The following is a 13,564-nucleotide window of genomic DNA, read 5'->3' on the forward strand; positions in this document are numbered from 1 at the left end:
CAGGAAAAGAGGTAATCTTATTATGGAGACTTTGTTACTCTTCAGTACTTCGAGCCCTGAATAGATCAAAACAGCAGTCTGATCTATTCTAACCCATGCATTCTAATCCTACCTTCCTCAGACCAGTTTTCCAACTGAATGATTACTAACACTAGATGTGTGCACGAGCAGGATGTGATGCCAGAGCAGCCAGCCCCAGCTCCATTGACTGACAGTGTGTTGCACCAGGTAACCACTGGCAAGGCACTTCCAGCTGTCTACCTGCCCCATAAACCCATATACGATAACCCCTAGTGAAATTTTATGGTGTGTTACAGCTTTCCAGTGTGAATCCCCAGGAATTCCATTGGATAGTTGCATGATGGGTAGCTTGATATTTTTGTTGGATTTCTATTCAGACGTGATGTTCCTCTCTTGCCTGGTGTTTGGCCCACAAATGGTCTGCTGAATCTGACTGAGACTTTCATTTCACTGTAGTGGTAGTACCTTTGTTTCTGAAACAGAAAGCTTTAAGGTATAGCGACATTTATGATTCTAACATCTGTGATGTTATCATGATATGGTAAAAACAAATGTTGATTCATTTCAAGACCACAACAAGGTTTCCTTAAAAGCCATGTTTATGTCCTGATTTTTACTCATTTTTTGTTGGCTTCTGGACAACTCAACAAAAGGAACAGTGGGGACAGCAAAGTACCAGTTAATACAGAGTTATCTTTATTCTAACTTCTGTTCTTTTTTTTTTTTTTTTAGTTTGTTACATACTATCAAATGGTTTCACAATGTGACCCCTGATTTTGAGGCAAAATAAATTAAATGTTAGTTAGCACTGATTAGTGGAATATTAACATTGATTTTTTATTTACTCAAAAATCAGGAAATTAAAGTACCCCTGGCAAACTTAATTATGTGTAACTGCACAGATATTACAATGGGGATCTCATTATGTGATCACAGACCATCCTTGTAGAAATACTAAATATTACAGTCCTTACTAATAATTGCAAGGAAAATTACAGAAAAGGAGCCATTTGACCATAAAATATTATCTGACTCAAGCTCTTCACAAAACCTGACTGAAGAGTAGAGTTGAAGTTGGTACACTTCATTTCCATTATATCATTTTGAAAATATTATGTCACCTTGGTCGGTATGTTCTAGTTCTGTAATGAAAGACCATTTTGTTCAAATACAGGTAAAATAAAAGAGTTGTTTGTCTGTAGGATACCCAATCTTATTTCTGTCAGGCTTATAGGCTGACATCAATACTAACCTCACCAGATCTTCCAATTTTTGATAGATTTGATTGAAAGAAAGCCTCTTATCTCTGTTCTTGTGTAAATAAGACCTGAGGCTTAATTTTGAGTTAATACATCTTTTTGCTTTTAATTTCTCTGGCTTTAAATAATGAACGCTTTCATCTTTTCCTTCCAAAATGAATTTCAATTAATATGAAAAAAAAAAAAAGAAATGTACCTCCAAAAGCATCCTTTAAAACAGCTGAGCAAACTGTGTTCAGATTACCCAAAAATATTCTCCTTTAGGCCAAAACTGAAGGTCTAATTGGAACCAGTCTTGCCTAGTTTTTCTAAGTGAATTTGCCTTATGTAAAATAAAATAATATTCAGACCAGGACATTCCTTTTCTCTATTACATCTAGTACATCTATTTTTTCAAATCTACAATTCTTCAGGAACGTCTTGGACTAAAAGATTATGAATAGTAAATCCTGCCCAACTGCATACAAAAATAACCCTGCTGAGATGGTCTACAGATGGGTAAGTTGTGTGAAAGGGGAACTTTTATACTTAGTTTTAATGTTATTAGTGCTAGTATAACATTTGCATCCTTACTAGTGTTTCCCTTGCTTTTGATATAAAGATCACCAGGTCACCATTTAGGTTTTTTTTTTTTCTTGGAGTGGGTTTTTCAGACTAAAAAGGACAGATCTTTGCTTGATGTTTTACTCATTCCCATTTTCTTTTTCTCCCTGCTCTCTGTAATATTACTTTGCCCAGGGAGAAAAGAAATAGGATCAGGCACTTCTGTACACTGTCCAGGTCAGCCTGTTGCCCTAAACACCCCTCAAGTTCCTGTATCTGACATTTTCTGTTGTTTGGCTATGAGATTTTAAGGGAATATATCCAGAAACTCTAAGCATAGGGACTTAGCAGGAATTTGGACCATCTGAATTTGGGCCCTAGGGTTAATTTTGTGTTGAGCTGCTTACAAGTGTCATACAAGCCACAAGGCCCTGAGAGTCATGCCTTTTCAGTAACTTAGAGTTCCAGTCTGTTTGGTAAACGCATTGGTTTCCCCTTACCTGGTATATATGGAGAAAGATCTTATATAGGAGTTTTCACACTGTGCCTATATTTGAGGAAAATAATCCTACATCATCTGAAGGGATTTCACAGTGAAGTATTAGACAAATAATGGCATTTAGCATCACTCATTTCAAAACTTGCAGCATTGCTGGACATGTTGGACCTTTTTTGGTGTTGGTTGTACAGCCTTAGATTAAGGAAATTTATAAATAATTTTCCAGTTTCATGATTTTGTAGAAATACTTAAAAATACTTGGGGGAAAAAAGTATAAAAAGCTAAAAAATAATAATCTGATAGCATTTAAGACACTTGCATAACTTCAGGCTTACTCAAGGGTTTTGAATATTTGAAGTTTCAGTACTGTCTGTCTCTTTTCTGTAGAGGTGGTGTTTGTCCAATCAACTCAATCAAATAAATGCTAAAGCATGGAATTTCTCCTTATCCATCGGACACACAAATTTCTTTTTAATTTTTTTCTAAAAGTAGCTACTCATTTGGAGGGCAGTAGTTTCATATGCAGTATTCTAAACTAGAAGATAATTACTTCTTGAAAGAGTACCATCTTTGAAAATGGTGACATAAATGTTTTCCAGGTAGAAAGGACTCACACTCAAAAGCCAGTGTGCATACACCAATTCACTCATACTCAGAGGGTCAAAGCCGCTTTCAAAACATAGCTGGTGACGCTTTTCACTTTTTTTTTCCCATCTAGATCAGATCTTTATCAACAATAAAATCAACGCATCTGACCTGATATGGCAGTCACTAGAAACCTTTGATAGTCATCCTAGTTATCTGGTGGAAGAGAGTGATGGATGCGCGTCCTGACTTGTTTGTCACCATAGTGTTTTTCTGATAATAAAAGTACTTTTTACTGTTTTCTGATCAGCATCCAAAGGATTTCCTGAAGTAAAACATCAAATTTCTAGTTCTTTAAATACTGACTGAACTGCAATATGATCCTTTATAATTAAATTATAGATAACCTTTGGGAAGCATATAGTTATATAATAGAGGGCGCAGCATACAATGCAGTAGGGTATGTAACAGGATCCGACTCCATTGTAACTCCATGGCTTGGATGAGGGCCTTACACATTAGCTCAACAGCTAAATTGGTCACAAATTGCCTGCTGATGCAAATAAAGGTGATATCCCAGCACTCTGTAAATGGAGAGGACAAACACAGACGGATCGGAGGCTGCATGCTTAGCTACAAGTTGTTATATGCTGAGTGATTACAACATAACCTATACATTCAAAATATAAAGTTCACACATAACATCCCAAGTATGTGCATGAACTTGTATGGAGAGGTGGGGATAGAGTATGTGAGAGTTTGAGGACTGCTATCTATTTTTGTTGTTTTTATTGCAGAATGGTATGGTGGTCTGATATCGATCTCCTGGACTTTGTTTTATTAGGATTCTCAGTCTCTGTAGTATAAAAAGCAAGGAATTGTCTGTGTTTGGACAGAATTTCTTACACTGCGTAGATCTCACTATCACAACTCACTGATGTAGCAGCTATTTTTACCCCACACAGTACTGAAGTAATGCAGTACTATTGCATCTGACATGGGATGACTGTACAGAGTAATCATCATTTTGCAGCTTTTGTGCAAGGTGGCCCAAGTGCTATAAAGACACAGTCACTGTTCCTTTGCCAACATGCTGATAGTGTCATCATAAAAGAAAGTGGGCATTTATGGTACATCGTGACTTGGAGGCAGATTTTCACAAAGCCATTGAAACAGTTGGAGACGTATCAGCTTTGCATCTGATCTATTATTCACCACATTCCTGGATTACAAACAAAACAAAACAAAACAAACAAAAACAATAGAAAAGCCAGTTCTTGTTCAGCAAATGTGCCCCAGCCTTGCCAATCAATTGGACTGTCTGAGAGCCTGATCTATAAAGGCAGCATAGCCTGAACTGACCAGGAAAGTCTGACATCCCAGGCTCACTTTTGTTTTCAGCAGAATGGTTAACAATTTCCATTTAGTTTTTACTATCTGTGAAATGAGAATAGCACTAGCTTTTTACCAAAGGAAATTGTGAGATTTGATTTGTTAATAGATATGTGCAAAAGGACTCTGGAATCATGGATCAAAGCTGCTAAATTAAAAGAGAATATTGCTTATTTGGAGTTCTGGCAGTAAGGAATGACTGCTGAGCTGGGGAAACTGTTGAGATTCTTTGCGTATTGAATAACTCCAGGAGAGTGCCGTATTCCTCTCCTGTCTTCAGCATCTTCACCAGTAAATGTGCAGGGGTAAAGAGCATCCACATGGTTCTTCTACATTTTTGCTGACCCCTGCTGATGTAAATCAAACACGCTGTCCTCCTGTTATCTTCAGATTTAGAAAACCTATTTTAATCACTTCATACAGGTACCTAATTTGAATCAGCCTGCCAAGCTGCAGGGCTCTTGTGCTTTTTTAATTGGCATCTTTCTTGTTACATTTGAACAAAGTTGTAAAGACACTGCGGAACATGAATAGAGAAAACTAAATCACCATTCTGTTGGACTGGCAACGTGATCGGGCGTATAGCAGGGGAGTGAGGGGGATCTGAGTGTGTGCTGAAGGGGGGTACATAGTGCCAATCAAGTTCAGATGTGTTGGTATGGGTGTTTCAAGGTCTTGACCACACTAACTGGCAGAGAACCGCAACAGAAATTTGCCTGGAATTTTTAACACCAGTATGGTATCCTTATGTTAAGCCTCAGAACCATTTAGGTTGTTACAGTGTATGGGATTAGATATTTTCACCTGGGATCAGTCAAACAACCTATCTATAGTATCTATAAGATCACTAAAAACCTCAAACTGTGATTCTGATCTACTCTTTCTGGATCAGCTGGAAGCAAGAAGCTGGTTTATAAGAACAATTCTTGGTATTCTAGTAAAGCAAAGTCCCTGAAGGTGGTGATGAAACTGTGACAGGGTAGATATGCAGAGTACATCAAAAATAGTGTGTTAACCCATCAAAAGGATGAGATGGATACCTAAATGGTTCATGGAGTCAGTCTTGCTTAAATGTCTTTAGAACTCAAAAATCAGTCTTTATGCAGCTGCTGAAAGGCCACATTCTTTCAAATGAAGCAGATCATAGCCTCAGGTGTGGATATATGATGCCTCTTCCAGTTGTGGTTGCCTACAGGATATGTCTAAACTCACCAAGCTGGTGAGCCTGGGAAAATAAAAAGGAGAGAAGAGAGCAGAGCAGTACAGAGCATGTTATTTGGCACTGAAGCACATTCCTTCCCTCTCAGTCTGTCATCCAGAATCTTGTCATGTGCAACAAAGACTTGCACAGCCGTATCAGGTCTGGGGGACAGTGTGACTTCCCCTGTTTCTCACTTGCTCTTGAAGATCAGCATGTTCTTAGGGCTCTGAGCTGAGAAGACAAGCCTACGAGAAAGAAAAGCAAGTGTGTTATCTTTCAGGTAGACCAGTGCTTCAGGTGGCCTGAGGTATGGCGAGAGCACAACCCAACCTCTGCTGTCCCTGTGGTGTGACAGGCATGTTCTTAAGCACATGGCATGTGCTCTGCATGGCCAAATGTAGGCTAGCTACTTACTCTTTCCTCTCCCTGCAGGTGAACCAAGTGCACTGGCACCAACCTGCTCACGTAATCGAGAGGAGGAGTTGTGGAAACGGGGTGACAGTGAGTAGGCTCTCTACAAATCTGGCACTTTGAACCAAACAAATGGGCAAATACTTGCACAAACATTCTTACATTGAGACCATTCACATGCTCCACTCTTGATTGCTTAGGTAGGCTAGGTGGTTTATAAGGCAACAGAAAATCAGACCATGGATGGTTTGTATCCATTCAGAAAGGCTCATGGGCAAGGAACCAGTTGTGCAGATCACAGCTTGAGGGGTTTATCTCTGAGATCAGATAGATATTTTAGATTTTATGGAACACTAACTGCACTTATTTCTGAACGAGGGCCAAAACTACATTGGAATCTGCTTCATACTTGCTTTCAGACAATCTTGAAGTTTGAAGTGCACCTAAACCCACGCAACTTTGGAAGGGTTTGTTTCAGGTTCCAGTTTAGGTCTGGTTCTAAGTGTCTCCATATCTGCGTGGAATCAAACTCAGTCCTGGGGTTCTTACTGAGGTTCAGACTTCCTCAGAATATGAGGAAATGTAACCTGTGATCCTGGTTTAGATATGTATATGAAATTTCTGGAAAGTTACAGGAGGGAAGGATCTAGATGCTTCCCAACTTCAAGGTTTTGGGTTTGGATCAAAGACAAATCTGAACACTGTTCAAACTTAAGTGGTTCCAAATTAGTACGCATTCTTCAACCTGAATGTCTGTTAAATATGAGAGGCTCAAATCTGTATTTTATCAGAACTCGGTAAATTTTGAATCTCTCTTCAGATTTTAATCTCTAAGGTGAGTAGGACTGAAGAGTGAATGTCAGGGGTAAGAGTTCCAGAGTGCTAAAACATTCTTACGATATCCTCACTTTGGTGTAAATCTAAGTTTTAAAATTGAAATTCAGAGGCTGTTCATATTATTTAAACTGAATAGCAGTGTCTTGTGGTTTTCATCAGCTGGCTTTGATACAGACCATTCTTGATAAAGTACCTATATTTTTCCCATAACATTCTCCATCATAAAACTCTGAGATAGGAAAACAAAGCACTTCATATATTTGTGGTACTATTTGCCCATGGAACTACAGTCAACTTCATTTTACAGATGGAAATAGTGAGACAGTGAGTGATCATTGGTCATTTGGCATGTATACAGCCAGAACAAATTATATAGAGAACCACAATTAGAAATAAAGTCTCCTAGAGCACTTCCTGCTTCCCTAACCTTACGTACCCTTCAATAAGGTGAATATGGCCATAAATTCCAGAGAAACAAATATATAATGGGGCTAAGTTTTGCTGTATTTGAAGTAACTTAACTTGTAGAGCTGCCTCTATGTACTCCAGATATGCATTTATGCTATACATCTATGTGAAAATAAGCTGTTTCTATGCAAAATACAAAAATGTGTAGTAGCTAGCGGTGAACAAAACTAATCAAATTCACCGGTCACCAGACTGGTTAATATTATGAAGCCTGCACATGAATCATGAATATCCAGCCAGCCTCAGGGTACAAATCCACGAATCTGAGGAGTTTACCTGTCTCTTTTAGTCAGCAGGCTGTCCCTTTTCGATCTCTACAATTTAGGCATATATTGCCTAATAATAAATGCGATAATAAAAATGTATTTGGGGAAGTAGGATGTTTCAATAGAGCTTTAGATCGAAAGCAGATTCATTTTACTTAATTTTAGCCATCCATCAGCTCACTGCCTCACCTCATTGTGTTGTGGAGGCTCCTTGCTCATTTTGGGGGCATGGGGAGCTGGGCAGAAGGGCTTTGTGGAGGTGCCTGTCCCTCTACCAACAACAGGGAGAGCCTACACAACTGCTTCAGAGAAGATGCTTAACTTTTATTTTGCCATGAGTTACTCAAGGTAAATTTCCTGTTAAGCATCAAGAGATTTGGATCCTCATTTGTTTGTCCACTGATTTTCCACATCCCTGGGGGCGCTCAAGGCCAGGTTGGATGGGGCCCTGGGCAGCCTGAGCTGGTGGGTGGCAGCCCTGCCCATGGCAGCGCGTTGGAACCGGGTGGGTTTTCATGTCCCTTCCAACACAACCATTCTGTTTCTATGAATCTATGATTCACAGCACAGCCATGGCAATATCACTTTTTTTTTTTTCCCCCCCTTGGACCCAGTTTCTGCAAGTGTAATAATTCCCTGCTGATGAAGTTGTTTGAAGGCGAAATCCAGGCACAAAACCTTGTTTGCATGCCCTTGCCACTTTCATATGTCATCATGAGAATCAACAGAATTCTTGTGACGGCATAAGTTTATGTATGACGAGAGGCAGGGCTGGGTGCAAATTGTTTTGGAAGCGGTGTAGATATGAGAGAGAGTATTGTAGAAATAAATGAAGACGTAGTGAGTGATTGCGTGCTTTGGTTCCCCGGTCTTTTGTCTGTGCACCTTGCTCCCAGCCTTTCTCCATCCAAAGAATACGAGGAGCGGGGTGAGCATCTGTCAAGCCGGCCCTTTATTTTAACTACCCTTGGCCTGTTTGGGAGAGCGTCGTGAGAGATTTATGTCTGCTCACGGAGCACGGCGCGCTGGATGCGTTGCACCTGTTCAGACATAAGCACGCTATTACAGATGCAGGGGAAAAGATTCCCGATTCACGCGGGGACGTATTTGGGGAGGGGGTCCGGTTGTTTCCCGGGTCCCTCCTCGCCGAGCCCCGCCGTCCCCTATTGTCTGGGGAGCCGTGCTCCGCGCCCGGCCCCGCCGCGCACCTCCCTGCCCGCAGCGAGCGGAGCCGGCGGGCGGCGGGGAGGAAGGTGCGGCGGGGCCGCCCCGGAGCCCAACCTGTTGCTGCGGCGGCCGAGCGGGGAAGGAGGGCCGTCGGCCGCCCCGGAGGAGGGCTTTGTCTGCGCCCGGCTCCGCTCCCCCCGCCGCCGCTCCCGCTCCCTCTGCCCGCCCGCTCTCGCTCTCGCTCTCCCTCTCGCTGTGGTTTTTGTAAGGTAGGTTGCAGCGCGTGTGTGTGTACACAACATCGAGAGCAGGAAAATGGACTCATTAGGGAGGCAGGCGGTCGGGAGCGCTCGCGCTGTAGTGCCGGGGAGACGGAGGCTATGAGGAGGCAAACTGAGGACGGGGGAACAAGGTAGGCCAGCCAACTTTTGGAAAAAACGGGGGGAAAACCCGAGCCCCGCTCCGCTGCGCCCGGCGGCACTTCTTTCTCCGGCCCCCCCACCCGGGGTTTAATTTAGGGATGCAAGTTTGGCAGAGCCCTGTGCCAACCCGCGGCCGGGACCACCGCGCCGAGGCCTGACCCCTGGAAACGTGCTTCCCCCCTCCACTTATCTCAGGGTGTGCCCCCTACGATTCACTTTAATCACTTTCTTTTTTTTCTGATGGCGAAGGAAACGAATGCGTTTGTTTTCCAACACCGCTTCCAAGTAAATCAATATCTCGCACTCCTGTGAGCAGCCCTCCCCGCCCGGCTCGCCGCTTTCCTCCTCTGTTTATGCACTTCCATCTGTCCGTCCATATATCATCTCCTCCTTATTTACCGCTAAAAGGGTTTTATTACTATTTGCCAATGACTTCTGCCTGCAGTGCCGGTGACGGGGGTGAACGGGGACTCTTTGTTGTGTGGCTATATGTCGGCTATAAGTTTAAAGTCCAGGCTCGCCATACGTTAAATAAAAGCAGAAAAGAGAAAGCGGAGAAAGCAGGTTCCACTCCTCCTGACAGGGCTTTATCCGGAGGTTTTGTTGTTTGTCTGTTTGCCTGCGGGGGCGGAGGGGGTTAATTCGGGTGATCGTACATCGACTTTTTCCTCTCGGGTATTTTTAACGTCTATTTTTCATTATTAGTATTTTTCCAGTTTCCTTTCCTGGGCAGAAAGGAGACGCAGATCGCAACTTTTGTCTCCCAGAGCTGATGTCACGTTATGGAGGCATCGCCGGGTTCGGAAGGACCCAAACTTTGGCGGAGGGAGTTGGTATCCTCGGCTGCCCCCCACCCTCCGCTCCGTGCTTCCGTCCGTGCCGGCGGGGACGGCAGGGGGAAGGGAGGGGATATTTTTTACAGCGGTGGCAAATTATGAAATCAATCGAGCCATTTTGTCCAGCACGAGTAACTATTTATTTACCATTTTTTTCCTCGCACAAATATTGCTGCTTATTTGCCATTTCAAACCTTGAAGCTTTCCTCCGAATTAATCCTTATTATTATTTGTGCTGGGGAGGGATATGTGATGCATTTCATCGCCCATTGAGCACTGTCGAGTTTTGGAGCCCAGATTTACTGTGGGTTCTAAGGGCTGCTCACAGTGATCCATTTGAAATGGTCCTTTTATGTGAGCTCCTGTCAGTGCTGGCGGAGGGCAGAGCTGCTGCTCTGCCGGTGACGGAGAGAGAGGAGAAAGGACAGAGGCAGCCGTGGAAGTGAGTTACATAAAATGTTCTGGAGAACCCGAAGTAATTATGTAAAATGGACGCTGATCGGTGGAGGTCTCTCCACAATAACAATCACCTTTTTAAAGAGAAAATAATTTATTTAATAGCGAGAGGCTGACTTCTTTAAAAAAAAAAAAAAAAAACACGCAACACATTAGGCCTTCCTCTTAGCACAAAGAAGTGCATAAAGCAGTATTCCCACCCCACCTGGGACTGCCTCGGAGATCCTCCAAAACCTTCAAATCTTTTAAAATGTTTCTTAAAAATCCCCCCCCCCCCCTTTTTTTTTCTTTTTTTTCCCAGCCGATGCAAACTTCTGCTGCCAACAGGTTTTTCTGGCTGTTGTTGAGCTGTTTTTCCCGCTGTCCTTTAACTTGCAGCTCCCCGGTTGCAGCTGAAGTGCCTCCCCGCTGAACAAACTAAGTTAATTGAAATCCAGAGCAGCAGATCTATTCACTGGCACGACAACCGCACAAACTACTTGCTCCATTTTATCCAAAGCTTTATTCCAGAACCTGAGTGAAACTTTTCAAGGTTTTCTCTATCACTGTGCCAAGAATTGGTGGCTCGTCTCTTAGCTGGGGAATGACATTCATTGATTGCTTTTTTTTTTTTCCTTTTTCTTGTTTCTCTTTTTTTTCTCTCATTCTTTTTTTTCTTTCTGCTTTTCACTCGGGCTTCTACATTAACACTTTGTTGATAGACTTCCAATGCACTCATGGCTTTGCACTGCAGCAAGAGGCTGCCTCTCCTCCCAGAGCTCAGACCTCCAGCTCTGAAGCTGGGACGTGGGTCCCAACGGCGCAGTGGTCACCTGCAGAGGGACAGCTGCTGTGGTCCCAGGGGGGGTGGCTGTGGGTTCTCTGGGGCTGCCCCCGGAGGGGTGGCTGTGCTTTTGGTCTCCTGGCGCTTCTCCTGAGCCAGCACAGGTGGGCAGCATCCTGCTGGAGGGCAGTGATCCTGGCCCTGGGAGTCTCACCCTTTCGCAGAAGTCCAGCCTCGCCTTAACGTTTCAAACAACTTTTAGAGTGACTGTGACATACCTCTGCATTTTAGGACAACCCCAGGAAAGAAGAATTTGAGCATAGAAAGAGTTGGAATAGGAGAAATGTTTTTCTGTATGCAGCAAGGTCTCTTTTTAATCTTAAAAACTTTTTCAGTAGAAGAAATCAATTTGCTTTGAAATGGTATATTCTAAAAAAAAAAAAATAAAAAAATCTTAGCCCTTTTGATGGCACAGAGTCCATCTGCAAGCTGGGCACAACAGCAAAGGCTGCACCATGCCTCAGTAAACTTCGAACCAGCATGTGATGCTGGGGCTGGCACCCAGCTAGCCCAAGCCTTGGGCTGGGGTGGTCCGCAGGGCCGGTGTCCCTGTAGCCGCCTGGCTTTGGGTGTATGTTGTGAGTGAGGAGCAGTTATCCAGCATCCCAGCCCCAAAGTGCTGGTTTTGTGCCTTGCCGTGCCCTGTGGCCAGTGTCAGCTTGGAGCGGGGCTGCGTGTGTGCTCCTGTGAGACAGAGCGAAGCAGCTGGGGCTGTGTGTGTGTCGGTTTGGGCTGCTGTTTGTTGTGGGTTTTTTTTTTTTTTTTAAATGAGGCCAAAAATGGGGAATAAGATGGTCAAGTCCAAATACCAAACAAATACCAAGCCAAATTAATTTTAATAGTGGAGGATTTTGCTTTTCTCTTACGGGAGGAAAAAATACAGGGTTTGTTTATTTTGATAAAGGCAGTTGTAGCAATTTCCTGAGTTGGATATATCATTATTGTAAATATTGCTCATGGTTCTCCTATTTTCACATTTTGTTCATAGGCCCAGCTTATTCATAAGGGAAAACAGCTGCAGAAAATTAGAAAAATGTATTATTATTTATATAAAACTTTGATGTAAATAGAGAACAGTGTCCCCCGCTACAAATTTCTGTGAGATGGCTTACAAATCTCATACAAGAAAGATTACGGTCTTAGATAAATTGTTATTTAAATCATTTCAAGAGAGCCCCGTTCATTTTTGCAGGCCATATGAGTCTTTAGCAGCACGGTTTGAATAGGAGTTCTGTTTAGAAATTGATGGCATGCTGTGGCCTTACAGATCTGAGCTGGTTTCACTCCTGTCCCATTTTATAGGGCTCTTTTAAAGTGTGATCCGTGTGGTAAAGAGCTCTGCCTTAAAGAGATTTGTAAAAGTTAATGGAAAATTAAGCACTGAAATTTAACTTCAAGTTACTTTCTTGGTTTTGTTTTGTTCTGTTTTGTTTTTCTTCAGCAAAACTTTCAGAAAACCCAAGCCCTTTATAAATGTTTTTAAGATTTTTTGATGAAATAATGCACGGGAAACAGTTGTTTTTAAACAATAACTTGTTCCCTCCGTAAGGCTGGCAGTTCAGTCCATGCTGCAGAGAGAAAAGGATGGCAAATCAAAGTGAAACTGACTTCATTGATTGCATTAGGGTGGCCCACGAAAATTCTGAAAGTAAACAAACAGCATCAGCCATGGAAAATAAATTGGCTTTTTATTCATCTGGCCATTCCAATAATCCCAGCTCCTCGTGGTAAAGAGCAGCGCGTAACTGTGCACCAAGCTTTAAGGTATCGGTGTAGTATCTGTACAGTCTGAACTTGAGCAGATTTTCATGGATTTTTCAGAATTTCAGTGAGGAGTGAATAAAGGCAAAAACTTTCATCTGGGACAGTTTTTGCTTTGACGGCGTTGCCTGTTTTCCTTGTTATTATTTCCTTTACAAGTTAGCAGTTAGTTCTAACAGCAGCAATCCAATCCTCTTTTAATAGGTAAGTGGCATTTTGGAATGCTTACTGCCACTCCATGTTTCCACAACATTTGTATGCTCAGACATCCTGTTTCCCCGTGTCCCATGAAGGCGTTTTACCTGCCCAGCTTTGGTTGCAGCTCAGTCTTGGGAGCTGCTCCTGTGCAAGCGGTCGCTGGGGCGGACATGCTGCCAATGGGACGCTGCTGGTGGCCCCACATCTCCAGCAGGGCGGGAAGGAAACAAGCCTGGCTTCTACCCCGTACACAGCAGCCTCTGTGTCTTGAATGGTTAAAACACAGCAGTGAGGGATTGGGCTGGTTAGATAGAACTGCCCTTAAAAAAAATGCTGTTCCTATGGTGGCTGGGGTTTGGCTTTGGTGAGGCGAGTGTGTTGGGCCCCAGCCTGCCCTGTGGGACAGATGCTCACCGTAG

At 42.9% G+C, this 13,564-nt stretch overlaps 1 protein-coding gene across 23 annotated transcripts in view; it reads left to right on the top strand.

Annotated features, from left to right (window-relative positions):
- The window catches only part of ZBTB20 (zinc finger and BTB domain containing 20), a 470,842-nt gene continuing 466,009 nt past the window's right edge, over positions 8,732-13,564 (top strand). For 22 of the 23 annotated variants that reach the window (XR_002439293.1, XR_002439294.1, XR_002439295.1 and 19 more), the window contains exon 1: positions 8,925-9,061. The gene's annotated coding sequence lies outside the window, so the exon portion shown is untranslated. The other variant, XM_021398422.1, reaches the window with a different exon arrangement.

Source organism: Numida meleagris, chromosome 1 (assembly GCF_002078875.1).
Source record: "Numida meleagris isolate 19003 breed g44 Domestic line chromosome 1, NumMel1.0, whole genome shotgun sequence".
Taxonomy (NCBI): Eukaryota; Metazoa; Chordata; class Aves; order Galliformes; family Numididae; genus Numida; species Numida meleagris.